Source organism: Chiloscyllium punctatum, chromosome 52, assembly GCF_047496795.1.
Source record: "Chiloscyllium punctatum isolate Juve2018m chromosome 52, sChiPun1.3, whole genome shotgun sequence".
Taxonomy (NCBI): Eukaryota; Metazoa; Chordata; class Chondrichthyes; order Orectolobiformes; family Hemiscylliidae; genus Chiloscyllium; species Chiloscyllium punctatum.
In genome coordinates this window covers 36,590,941-36,602,372 of record NC_092790.1, presented here as the reverse complement: position 1 = coordinate 36,602,372, position 11,432 = coordinate 36,590,941, and the positions used below count along the sequence as shown (strand labels likewise).

The window sequence follows — 11,432 nt, the reverse complement described above, 5'->3', positions numbered from 1 at the left end:
ATATCAGTGAGGCCTCTTCTGCAACACTCTGTCCAGCTCTGGTCACCCAGTTATAGGGAGGATATTATTCAGCTGCAAGGGGTTCAGAAGAGATTTACCAGGATGTTGTTGAGTATGGAAGGCTTGAGTTCTGAAAAATGGCAGGAGCCTCAAGATTGAGAGGTGACCTTATAGAAGTTTATAAGATAATGAGAGATTTAGATAGCGTTAACGGTAGCTGTATTTTCCCCAGGATGGGGGAGTCTCAAGAAAAGGGTCCACATTTTTAATGTTCGAGGAGAGAGATCTTCAAAAGAACGACATGAGGGTCAAATTGTTACAGAGGGCGGTTTGAGTGTGGAATGAACTTCTTGAGAAAGGGGTGGATGTGGGTACAATAACAACGTTTTTCAGACATTTGGTTAAGTACGGGAATAGGAAATGTTTGGAGGGATATGGGCCAGCAACAGGCAGCTGAGATGGGTTTAGTTTGAAATTATGTTTAGTACCAACTGAAGGGTCTGTTTCCATGCTGTACAACTCTGACAAGAATATAGTTTTGGTCAATTATTTGAGAAACACTGATGGAATGCTAGGGAACTAAAGACCAATTAGCCAGAGGTCAGTGATGGGTAGGTTGTGGAAGTGATTCTGCCAGGCAGGAGTTACATGCATTTGCAAAGGCAAGGATTGATGAAAGATAGTCAGCACAGCTTTGTGTGTACAAAGTCAGGTCTCACTAACTTGATTGCTTTTGTTGAAGTGGTGACCATACATTGTCTACACTAAAGTCAGCAGGACCTTTGACAGGGTTTAGCATGATATACTGGTTCAGAAGGTTAGATCACATGGGATCAGGGAGAGCTAGCCAACTGGATACAAAATTGGCTTGACAGTAGGAGACAGAGGGAGGTGGGAGAGGATTGTTGTTCAGAATGGAGGCCTGTGACCAGAGGAGTGCTATAAGGATCGGGGCTGGGTCCACTGATATGTATCATCTACATAAACGATTTGGTTGAGAATATAGGAGTCATTGTTAGTAAGTTTGCAGATGATCAAATTAATCGCGTCGTGTGCAGTGAATATGGTTATCAAAGGGGCTCTTGAACAACGGGGCCAGTGGATCAAGGAATGAAAGATGCAGTTGACGTATGGTGTTGGGTTTTGTTGAGACAAACCAGGGAGGACTAACACAGTTAATGGTTTGGCCCTGGACAGTGTTGTCGAACAGAGAGACACCAAGGGCTGCAGTTACATTGTTCCTCGGAAGTGACATTGCAGTTGGACAGGGCAGTGAAAGCAGTATGACGCACTTTCCTTCATTGTCCAGAGCTTTGATATGATTTGGAGACATGTGTAACATTGACCTAAATATTTGCCTTAGACAGAGGAGGATACGGATTGACCTTATAAAGGTTTATAAAACCATGCGGGGCCTCAGTAAGGTGAAAAGCCAAGGGTAGGTGAGTCCTAAACTAGAGGGTATAAACAGGAGGTGAGAGAGCAAGGATTTAAAGAGGGAGCTGAGGGGCAACATTATCCACAGAGGATGGTACATAGACGGAACGGACTGCCAGGGCCACATGGAGAAACGTGGACAATTACAACATGGAAAAGACATTTGGGGAGATACATGGAGAGGAGAAGGTTTGAAGAGATAAGGGCCAAATGCAGGCAAATGTGACACATTTAGTCTAAGAATCATGGTCAGAATTGATGAGTTGGAGTGAAGGTTCTGTTTCCGTGCTACATGACTCTGTATCCAGTTAAAGAGGAGGAGACTACTGAGATAAGACATGTTGTAGACACTGAAGCAAGTTACAGTGATCGGAATGGTAGGCTGGAGTGCAGTATGCTTCAAATTAGTGAAGTGACTATAAGGAAGGGAGGAGGTTACAAAGATAGCAACTGTTATAGGATTTTAAATATTATTGAAGACGTTGGTCACCAAGATATGACATAGATTCAGTGTTACAGTGTGGTTAGTCTTAGTACAACAGACCTTACATTATGGGCAGGGATTGAGCCTGGGGTATGTCTGTATTGTGCTCCCCATCCAGCACTGTATCTATGTCATGTCCTGTTAGCTGATGTTTGGAGCCCTCTCATTGCTCTCTGCTCTGTGCACTGTTAATGATCTTACCTTCCTGCAGGATTTATTGAAGGCTCCAGATCCCCCTGCTCTTTGTCTCTCTGGCTGACCAACCATCTTCAATGTGATGATTGACGAGACACCCAGCAGTTGGGAAGTCTATTGAGTCAGGACCTTCCTGAGTACATGTAGGAGACAGAGAGATAGACAGAATGTTAAATTAGACTGATGCTGTGAGGGTTACACATAGAAAATGGCACTGTGTCCCACAGGGATCTGGAAAATCTCAGTTTCCATCCCTGGCCTGTGCTGCTGCGTCTCTCTGGAGTGGAGAATTCTGTTGGCTCAGGATCTGGAGATTCTGAGTGAGAGACACTGACAGAAGCAGCAATTAGACCCATACAGTAAAGGATATGGAGAGAGACTGAGTGATATCACCAGAGTGCAGCAAGTTATCAAGATCAAACAATTGTGTCAGAAAAACGGGTTTAGCTTCATGATGCACTGGTGTCAGTGTTCAGGGATGGGCAACCATTGAGCAGGTGAGGGGATGGCCGAGTGGTATTACTACAGCACGTATCCAAAACCTCAACTAAGGTACAGGGGAGAAAGGTTTGAATCCCACCATCAGAAATGGTGGAATTTGAAATCAATAATTTTAAAAATAGTAATTAACAATCCACATGTAAGTGTGAGATCATTGCTGATGTACAAAAAACCCGTACACTTGTCCTTCAGAGATGGACATCTGCCCATCCTAACATGGTCTGCACTACATTCCTGAAGAAGGGCTTATGCCCGACACGTCGATTCTCCTGTTCCTTGGATGCTGCCTGACCTGCTGAGTTTTTCCAGCAACACATTTTCAGCTCTGCACTACATAACCACAGCAAAGTGTTTGCCTCTCAATTACTCTCTGAAATGGCTGAGCAAGCTACTCAGCTCAATGGCAGCTCGGGCTGGACAAGAAAGGCTGGTCAGCCAGAGACACCCACATCCCATACCTGATTTTTAAAAAAATAATCCATTAGGATGGACCCACTGGAACCGCGCTGGGACCAGTGTCCTGGCCAATCATGTCGGTAGATTTATGGACAGGGCTTTAAACTGACAGAGAGGATGCCGGGACAGGGTTCAGGTGAAAGGAGCTTTCCAAATCCAAAGAGAAAAGATGACGCATCGGAACAGCATGGGAATTTGGCTGAAGACAAGCAGAAAGGAACCGAAAGGGACAGAGTTTAACTTAACCTGTACATCAGAGAATAGGTATGTGACAGGACATTTTGGGAAAGAGTAGATTGTCTTTTTTTTTCGCATGGACAAGGTCTCTGCAATAAGGTAGATGGATTTGTGACACGGAGATAAAATAAATTTAGACACCAGGGAGACATGGTTACAGGGCGAACAAAAGGTGAACATAAGTATTCAATAGCTCACAACCTTGCAGAAACTCAGGCAAAATGCGCAACGAGAACTATAATGGATAACAAAGGCATTTTAGAGAAAGCATTTGGCCGCAGATCATGAAGTAGAGTCAGTCTGAATGTAAATTCTGGCTACTACTTGCCAAGGACAGAAACAGCAGAACACTTTTAGCCACCGAACAGCATTTCATTGCACATTACTGCATTAAACAGGAATTAATTGGAATTTTTTAACAAAGGTATTGTGATAATTTTGGGAAACTTCAATATTCGCATAATCTGGGAAAATCACACTGGCAACAGTGATAGTGGAAGGGAAGTACAGATAATTTTTTTTTTCAGTGTTTCTTTGAATAATACATTGTGCAATTAGCTAGGGACATAACTATGTCAGATCGATGGTTGTGTGATGAAACTTAGTGAATGAGTAATGTCACCTGGAGAGATCCTCCGGGAAATTGTGATAAAGTGCAGTTTAAAGAAATATAAAGTTTTAGAGTGAATCACAGAAAGGACAAGTTACAATGAAAAACAAAAATAGCCAATTGCGTACATTTGACAGGAAAAGTGACCAAGGTAAATAGGCTAAACAGACTGGAACATGTATCTGTAAATGAACAGTGGAAAACATTTGAAGGAACAGTGTAAATCACTCAAAAAAAGCACATTCCATCAAAACAGACAAAACCTCAACAAGAAACTCACTCCTGTCCCTCACTCAGGACAAAATGGATCATATTAGATTATGAGGCAAACAAGATCAGCAAAACGTGCTTAAAATCCAGAAGTGAGAGCGTGCTTTAAGAGTAAGTTTTAAAGGGATTGCAAAGGGTCTGCGAGCAGGAAGAGGGCAGGTGGAACGGGAATCATTGTCAGGGTTTAATGACGTGACAGGAACAGGGAGAGATGAAGGTGCTGGAGGTGGTGAGAGTGTTACAGAGAGTGGTCAGGGCCTGAACGGTATTACAAAGCCAGTACAGACTGCTGCAGTTGGAGGGGTTTGTAGAGAGATAGGGTGGGACATTGGAGGGAGAGGATCAACCAGTTGCTCATCCAAAACCACCACGTCAGTGGCCACAGGATTTTTCATACACACTATTGACCACCCTCAGCCCACAAGAGCATTTACATAAAGTATTTACGAATTACAGGCCAAAGGATAATTCACACACTGTATTGACCGTCCTCAGGACACAGGATTATTCACACAGTTTTGAGCATTCACAGCGCACAGAATTATTCATACTCTATTAACCATGCACAGGCCACAGTATAATTAACAAACAGAAATGACCATGCAGAGACCACAGATTATTAACACACAGCATTGACCATCCACAGGCCACATTATTACTCATACACAGTACTGACGATTCACAGGCCACAGGCTTATGACCACACAGAATTGACCATCATCAGGCCACCGGATTAGTCACACACATTATTGAACATCCTCAAGCAACAGGATTATTCCCACACAGTATTGATCATTATCAGGCCACAGGAGTATCCACACACAGAGTATTGACCATCCTCGGGTCACAGGATTTCTCACACACTGTATTGACCAGCCTATGGTCACAGGATTTTTGAACACACTGTCTTGAACATTTACAGGTCACAGGATTACCCAAACACAGTATTGACTACCCTCAGGCCACAGGATTATTCACACACAGTATTGACCATTCACAGGATGCAGTATTATTAACAAACAGTATTGACTATGCACAGGCCACAGATTATTAAAACATAGTGTTGACTACACTCAGGCCACATGTTTATTCACGCAGAGTATTGAGCGGTCACAGCGCACAGAATTATTCACACTCAGTATTGACCATCAGGCAAAGGTTTATTCCCACACAGTATTGATGATTCACAGGCTACAGGATTACTCCTACACATCATTGACCATCATCAGGCCGGACGATTATTCACATACAATATTGACCACCCTCAGGCCACAGGATTATGCACACACAGTATTGACCATTGACAGTCCAAAGGATTAATTGTACATCGTGTTGACCATCCTCAGTCCACAGGATTATTTACTCACAGTATTGACCATTCACAGCCCACAGGATTATTCACACAAACATTGACCATTTACAGGTAACAGGATTATTCTCACACAGGATTGAACAACCTCAGGCAATAGGATTAATCACACATCGTATTGATCATTCTTAGGCCACAGGATTACTCACACACAGTTTTGATCATCCTCAGGCCAAGGGTTATTCACACGCAGTACTAATGATTGACACGCCAGAGGATAAATCACACACAGTATTGACCAACCTCCGGCCACAGGAATATTCACAAACAATATTCAAAATTCTTAGGCACAGGATTAATCACACATAGTATTGATCATCCTCCGGCCAGAGGATTAATGAACACACGGTTTTGACCACTTACAGGTCACAGGATTATTCACAGACAGTATTGCCCATGCACAGGCCACAGTATTATTCACACACATTATTGAGCATTCATAGTACACAGGGTTATTCACACACAGTATTGAGCATTCACATTGCACAGGATTATTCAACACTTTGTATAGTCCATCCACAGGCCATACTATTATTATTAGACCACAATATTAATGGTTCACAGGCCACAGGATTGTTCACACGCAGTTTTGACCACCCTCAGGCCACAGGATTGTTCACACACAGTATTGACCATCCTCAGGCCAAAGGTCATTCACACACAATATTGACAATTTACTGTCTAAGGATAATTCACACACAGCATTGACCGTCACAGGCCACAGGTTTATTCACACACAATATTGAACACCCTCAGGGCACAAGATTATTCACGGTATTGACCATCATCAGACCTCAAGATTATTCACACACTGTATTAACCAGCCTCCGGCCACAAGATTATTCACAACAGTATTGACCATCCACATGCCACAGATTATTAACACACAGTATTAACCATTCACAGGCCACAGCTTTATTCACACACAGTATGGACTATCTTTAGGCCACTGGATTATTCCCACACTTTATTGACTACTCTCAGGCCACAGGTTTATTCATACAGAGTATTGAGCTGTCACAGTGCACAGGATTATTCACACACAGTATTGACCATCCTCAGGACACAGTATTATTAACAAACAGAAATGACCATCCACAGGCCACAGGATTTTTCACCCGCAGTATTGAACAACCACAGGCAACAGGATTAATCACATAGTTTTGACCATCTTCAGGCTAAGAGTTATTCACACACAGTATTGATGATTAACAGCCAGAGGATTATTCACACACAGTATTGACCATTCATTGTCCAAGGATAATTCACACACAGTATTGACCGTTCACAGGCCACAGGATTATTTGCACACAGTATTGACCAGTCTACGGCCACAGGATTTTTGAACCCACTGCCTTGTCACTTTAAAGGCACAGGATTATTCACACACTGTGTTGATGATTCACAGGCCACAGGATTAGTGACACACATTATTGACTATCCTCAGCTACCAGGATTATTTACACACGGTATTGATCATTATCAGGACACAGGATTATTCATATACAGTATTGACTTACCTCAAGCCACAGGATTTTTCACACACAGTATTGATGATCCTCAGGCTACAGGATTATTTTCACAAGGTACTGACCATCATCAGGCCACAGGATTAGTCACCCAATATACTGACCATCCTCACATAACATAATTATTCACATAAAGTATTGACCATCATCAGGCCACAGGATTATTCCCACACAGTATTGAGCATTCATACTTCCCAGGATTATTTACATACAGTATTGACCATTCTCAGGCCACAGGATTATTCCCACACAGTGTTGACCATCCTCAGTACACAGGGATACTCAAAAAAAATAAACAAACATTCCCAGGTCACAGGATTACTTAAACACAGTATTGACCACCATTAGGCCACAGGATTAATGAACACACTGTCTTGACCATTTACAGGTCTCAGTTTTATTCATACACAGGTTTGACCATTCTCAGGCCACAGGATTGTTCACACAGTGTATTGATCACCCTCAGGCTGCAGGATTATTCACAGACAATACTCACTACCCTTAGATCACAGGATTGTTCTCACACAGTAATGACCATCCAAGGGTTATTCACACACAATATTCAGCATTCACCATGTACAGGATTATTCAAACACAGTATTGACCTTCCCCAGGCCAAAGGATTATTCACACACAGAACTGACCATCCTCAGGCCACAGGACTATTCCCACACAGTTTTGGCCATCCTCAGGTCACAGGATTGTTCACAAATAATATTGACCACCCACACACCGCAGGATTATTCACATACAGTATTCACCATTCACAGTCCACAGCATTATTCACACACAGCGTAGACCGTTAACAGACCACAGGATTATTCACACAGAGCATTGAACAACCCCAGTCAACAGGATTAATCGCACATAGTTTTGACCATTCTCAGGCCACAGGATTGCTCACACACAGTATTGGCAATCCTCAGGCCAAGGGTTTTTCACACACAGTATTGACCATTCCCAGGCCAGAGGATTATTCACACAGGGTATTGACCATTCACTGTCTAAGGATAATTCACACACAGCATTGACTGTCACAGCCCACAGGTTTATTCACACACAATATTGAATATCCTCCTGGCACAGGATTATTCACGGTATTAACCAGCCTCCGGCCACAAGATTATTCACAACAGAATTGACCATCCAAGGCCACAGATTATTAACACACAGTTTTGACCATTCACAGACCACAGCCTTATTCAGCCACAGTATTGACTACTCTCAGGCCACAGGTTTAGTCACACACAGTATTGACGATTCGCAGGCCAAAGGACTATTCGCACATGGTAATGACAATTCACTATCCAAAGGATTATTCACACACAGTATTGACCATCCGCAAACCACAGGATTATTCACACACAGTATTGACCAGCCTACGGCCACTGGATTTTTGAACCAACTGCCTTGACAGTTTACAGGCTACAGGAATATTCATACATGGAACCAACCATTAACTGTCCAAAGGATTATTCACACACTGTATTGACCATTCTCAAGCCACAGGATTAATGAACACACTGTCCTGACCAACCTCAGGCCACTGAATTATTCACACATGGTATTGATAACCCTCAAGCCATGGGTTATTTAAACACAGAATTGACGATTCTCAGGCCAGTGGATTATTCACACAGAGTATTGACCATTTTCAAGTCACAGGATTGTTCACACACAGTATTGACTAACCTTAGGTCATAGAATTATTCACACACAGTATTGACTACCCTTAGGTCACAGGTTTATTCACACATGGAACTGACCATTCACTGTCCAAAGGATTATTCACACATGGTATTGACCATCATCAAGCCACAGGATTATTCACGCACAGTATTGACCGTACTCAGGCCAAGGGGTATTCATACACAGTATTGATAATCCTCAGGCCACAGGATTATTCACAGATGGAACTCAGAATTCACTGTCCAAAGGATTATTCACACACTGTATTGAACAACCTCAGGACACAGGAATATTCACAAACAGTATTAAACAAACATTCTCAGGCCACATGATTATTTACACACAGAATTGTTCACCCTCAGGCCAAGGGTTATTCACACACAGTATTGAAGATTGACAGGCCACAGGTATAATGACACACATTATTGACCATCCTCAGGCAACAGGATTATTCTCACACAGTACTGACCATCCTGACGCAACACAATTATTCACACATGGTATTGATCATCCTCAAGCCACAGGGTTATTTTCACATGGTATTGACAATCATCAGGCCACAGGATTAATCACACATGGTATTGACCATTCACTGTGCAAAAGATTATTCTCACACAGTATTGACCATCCTCAGGCAACAGGAGCAGTTCACAGAGTATTCATCAACTCAGGCAACAGGAGCAGGTCATGCACAGTATTGACCATCCTTAGGCTGCAGGATTATTCACACACAGCGTTGACCATTCACAGCATTATTCGCACACAGTATTGAACAAGCTCAGGCAACAGGATTAATCACACATGGAACTGACCATTCACTGTCCAAAGGATTATTCACACACTGTATTGACCAACCTCAGGCCACAGGAGTATTCATAAACAGTATTGAGCATTCACAGTTCCCAGGATTATTTAAACACAGTATTGACAATCCACAATCCACAGGATTATTCACACAACTATTCTCCATCCTCAAGCTGCAGGAGTATACACACACAGTATTCTACATCCTCAGGCCACAGGATTATTCACACACTGTATTGACCAGCCTACAGCCACAGAATGTTTGAACCCTTTGCCTGATCAGTTTACAGGTCTCAGGATTATTCACACAAGGTATTGACCATCCCCAGGCCACAGTATTATTCAAGCACAGTCCTGATCATCCACAGGCCAAGGGTTATTCACACACTGTATTGATCATCCTCAGGCCGAGGAATTATTCACACACTGTATTGACAATCGTCAAGCAATAGGATTATTCACACAGAGTATTGATCAACCTCAGGCCACAGGATTATGCACAAACGATATTAAACATTCTCAGGCCACAGGATTATTCACACACAGAATTGAAGATTCACAGGCCAAAGGATTAGTGACACACGTTATTGACCATCCACAAGCAAAAGGATTATTCACACACAGTATTGACCATCCTCAAGGCCACAGGATCATTCACAAACGATTTTGGCCATCCGCAAGCCACAGGATTATTCACACATGGTATTGACCATTCACTATCCAAAGGATTATTCTCACAAAAGTATCGACCATCCTCAGGCAACAGGAGCAGTGCACACAGTATCGATCAACTCAGGCCACATGATTATTCACACACAGTATTGACCATCTTCATACCACAGGATTATTCACACACAGCATTGACCATTCACAACCCACAGCATTATTCACACACAATATTGAACAACCTCAGGCAACAAGATTAATCACACATGGAACTGACCATTCACTGTCCAAAGGATTATTCACACACTGTATTGACCATCCTCACGCAACAGAACAATTCACGCAAAGTAATGACCATCCTCAGGCCACAAGATTATTCACACACAGTATTGACCATCGTACGGTAAGAGGATTAATGAAAACACTGTCCTGACGATCCTTATGTCACAGGATTGTTCACACATAGTAGTGAGGATCCTCAGGCCACAGGATTAATCACACACAGTATTGACCAACCTGAGGCCACAGGATTATTCACACACAGTATTGACCAACCTGAGGCCACAGGATTATTCACACACAGCGTTCAATAAACTCAGGCAACAGGAGTAATTACACTTGGAACTGACCATTCACTGTCCAAAGGATTGTTCACACACTGTATTGACCATCCTCAAGTCACAAGATTATTCACACACAGTATTGACCATCGTACGGTAAGAGGATTAATGAAAACACTGTCCTGACGATCCTTATGTCACAGGATTGTTCACACATAGTAGTGAGGATCCTCAGGGCACAGGATTATTCACACAGTATTGACGATTCACATTCCAGAGCAGTATTCACACACAGTATTGATGATTCACAGGCCAAGAGTTATTCACACACAGTATTGACGATACATAGGCCAGAGGATTATGCACACGTGGCATTGACCATTCTCTGTCCAAAGCATTATTCACACACAGTATTGACCATCCTCAAGCCACACGATGGTTCACACACAGTATTCACCATCCTCAGGCAACAGGATTATTCAACACAGTATTGACCATCCTCAGGCCACAGGAATATTCACACACGCTATTGACTATTATCAGGCCACAGGATTATTCCTACACGGTATTGTCCACCCTCAAGCCACAGGATTTTTTGCACACAGTACTGATGATCCTCAGGCCA

The 11,432-nt window shown here is 42.7% G+C and overlaps 1 long non-coding RNA gene across 1 annotated transcript in view; it reads right to left on the bottom strand.

The window, feature by feature from the left end:
* Positions 1 to 11,432, bottom strand: part of LOC140470567 (uncharacterized) — a 52,717-nt gene that overhangs the window by 12,617 nt on the left and 28,668 nt on the right. The window contains exon 3 of the long non-coding RNA XR_011956531.1: positions 2,123 to 2,249. This is a non-coding gene — a long non-coding RNA (uncharacterized lncRNA). The remainder of the gene's footprint in view (positions 1 to 2,122; positions 2,250 to 11,432) is intronic.